The sequence below is a fragment of the Mustelus asterias genome, unplaced genomic scaffold (assembly GCF_964213995.1).
Source record: "Mustelus asterias unplaced genomic scaffold, sMusAst1.hap1.1 HAP1_SCAFFOLD_555, whole genome shotgun sequence".
In the NCBI taxonomy this organism is placed as follows: domain Eukaryota; kingdom Metazoa; phylum Chordata; class Chondrichthyes; order Carcharhiniformes; family Triakidae; genus Mustelus; species Mustelus asterias.
In genome coordinates this window covers 260,373-263,599 of record NW_027590505.1, presented here as the reverse complement: position 1 = coordinate 263,599, position 3,227 = coordinate 260,373, and positions in this window count along the sequence as shown.

The window sequence follows — 3,227 nt, the reverse complement described above, 5'->3', positions numbered from 1 at the left end:
TCTCTCTCTCTCTCTGTCTCTCTCTCTGTCTCACTGTCTCACTGTCTCTCTCTCACTCTGTCCCCCCCTCCCTCTCTCCCACACTCTCTGTCTCTCTGTTCTGCTCCTGTTCTAATTCTCTCGCTCTCTGATGTGTTTCAGTCTTTCCACAATTTTGCAAATTTCACCTCAACTTCCTCCAAACTCTTTGTGACGGTTTGTTCCTTTCGCAATGCCCCTTCCCCTGAGATCAGTGTGAGAGACTGGTTGTCCTGACTCCCTGGGCACCAATCTCTCAGTCTCAATCTCTCTCTCCCCATCTTTCTAACTCACCTTGGCTCTCTCTCCATCCCTCTCTCTCTGTCTCTCTCTCTGTCTCTCTTTCTGTCTCTCTTTCTGTCTCTCTCTGTTCCTCTCTCACTCTGTCCCCCTCTCTCTCTCTGTCTCTCTCCCTCTCTTTCTATCTCACTGTCTCTGTCTCTCTGTCTCTCTCTCTGTCTCTCTGTCTCTCTCTCTGTCTCTCTCTCTCTCTCTGTTCTGCTCCTGTCTAATTCTCTCGCTCTCTGATGTGTCTCAGTCTTTCCACAATTTTGCTAATTTAACCAAAACTTCCTCCAAACTCTTTGTGACGGTTTGTTCCTTTCGCAATGCCCCTTCCCCTGAGATCAGTGTGAGAGACTGGTTGTACTGACTCCCCGGGCACCAATCTCTCAGTCTCAATCTCTCTCTCTCTCTCTCCATCTCTCAAACTCACCCTGTCTCTTTGTCTCTCTCCATCTCTCATACTCACGTTGGCTCTCGCTCTCTCTTTCTGTCCCTTTATCTTTCTCTCTCTCTCTCTCTCTCTTTCTCTCTCTCTGTCTGTTTCTCTCTTTCTGTCACTCTCTTTTTCTGTCACTCTCTCTCTCTTTCTGTCACTCTCTCTCTCTCTCTCTCTGTCTTGCTCCCTCTCTGTCTCGCTCTGTCTTTCTCTCTCTCTCGGTCTCTCTCTCTCTCTCTCTTTGTCTCTCCATCACTCCCACTCTCTCTGCCTCTCTCTCTCTTTCCGTCTCTCTATCACTCTCTGTCTCTCTCTGTGTCTCTCCCTCTGGCTCTATCTCTCTCACTGTCTCATTCTGTCTCTCTCTCTTTCTGTCACTCTCTTTCTCGCTCTCTCTCCCTCTGTCTCTCTCTATCTCTCTGTCTTACTCCCTCTCTCTGTCAGTTAAATTTGCTGTTGTTTTTCAATGCTGGTGTTGCTGTTGAGGTTGTTGTCGGGTTTGTTGGTGTTTTCAATGTTGAGGTTGTTGTTGAATTTGTTGGTGTTTTCAATATTGAGGTTGTTGTTGAATTTGTTGGTGTTTTCAATGTTGAGGTTGTTGTTGAATTTGTTGGTGTTTTCAATGTTGAGGTTGTTGTTGAATTTGTTGGTGTTTTCAATATTGAGGTTGTTGTTGATTTTGTTGGTGTTTTTCGATGTTGGGGTTGTTGTGAAATTTGTTGGTGTTTTAAATGTTGAGGTTGTTGTTGATTTTGTTGGTGACTTGAATGTTGGGCTTGTTGTTTAATATGTTGGTGTTTTTCAGTGTGGGGTTGTTGTTCAATTTATTGGTGTTTTCGATGTTGGGTTTGTTTCTCAATGCTGAGTTTTTGTTGGATTTGTTGGTGTTTTCAATATTGGGGTTATTGTTGGATTTGTTGGTGTTTTCAATATTGGGGTTATTGTTGGATTTGTTGGTGTTTTCAATATTGGGGTTATTGTTGGATTTGTTGGTGTTTTTGATATTGGGGTTGTTGTTGCGTTTGTTGGTGTTTTCGATATTGATGTTGTTGTTGGATTTATCGGCGTTTTCGATTTGGGGTTGTTGTTGGACTTGCTGGTGTTTTTGACATTGGAGTTGTTGTTGCATTTGTTGGTGTTTTCGATACTGATGTTGTTGTTGGGTTTGTTGGTGTTTTCGATGTTGGGGTTATTGTTGGATATGTTGGTGTTTTTGATGTTGAGGTTGTTGTTGGATTTGTTGGTGTTTTCGATACTGATGTTGTTGTTGGGTTTGTTGGTGTTTTCGATGTTGGGGTTATTGTTGGATTTGTTGGTGTTTTTGATATTGGGGTTGTTGTTGGATTTGTTGGTGTTTTCGATATTGGGGTTGTTGTTGGTTTTGTTGGGGTTTTCTATATTGGGGTTGTTGTTGAGTTTGTTGGTGATTGGGAACATTGTCCTGATAGTCCAGGCCCTGGGGTAGGAGTGGGGGTGGTGGGGGAGAGCTGGGGGAGCGGAGGGTGGGCAGGGGGGGTTGGTTTCAGTGATGTTGCTGCCATTGAATGTATTGTATCGATTTATTCCCCATCTCCCTGATGGGAATCCCTGGACCCCCCAGTGTGTTCCCTCAATCTGATTGGGTTACATTGAGATCATTCTGACCACACAACATGGTGGCAGCGGGAGAGGGGGAGGGTTCAATCTGCCGGCCAAAGGGTTAAGCACGGGTACGGCACGGGGGAACAGACTCAGTTGGTGCTATACAACACCAGGCGATTCCCAATGTACGGTCAGAGCGCCTCGTCCCAGAGAGCTGAGAATGTAAACGCGCTGAGTGCGCGGCACAACTTTCAAGACATCAGCGACGGAGCCGTGTGCGTCGCCTTCCGCCCTGGAGCAAAAGCGCAACTGCGACTGGATCACGCGACACATTTCCCCTTCGGGAGATGTCAACTTTTCATGGAAACATCGAAACATAGAAGATAGGAGCAGGAGGAGGCCATTCGGCCCTTCCAGTCTGCTCCACCATTCATCACCATCATGGCTGATCATCCAACTCAACAGCCTCATCCTGCTTTCCCCCCATAACCTTTGATCCCATTCACCCCAAGTGCTAAATCCAGCCGCCTCTTGAACACATTCAATGTTTTGGCATCAACTACTTCCTGTGGGAATGAATCCCACAGGCTCACCGGGTGAAGAAATGTCTCCTCACCTCCGTCCTAAATGGTCTACCCCGAATCCTCAGACTGAGACCCCTGGTTCTGGACTCCCCCCACCATCGGGAACATCCTCCCTGCATCTACCCTGTCCAGTCCTGTTAGAATTTTATAAGTCTCTATGAGATTCACCCCCTCTGAACTCCAGTGAAAACAATCCTAACCTCGTCAATCTCTCCTCATACATCAGTCCCGCCATCCCCGGAATCAGCCTGGTAAACCTTCGCTGCGCTCCCTCGAGAGCAGGAACATCCTTCCTCAGAAAAGGAGACCAAAACTGCCCACAC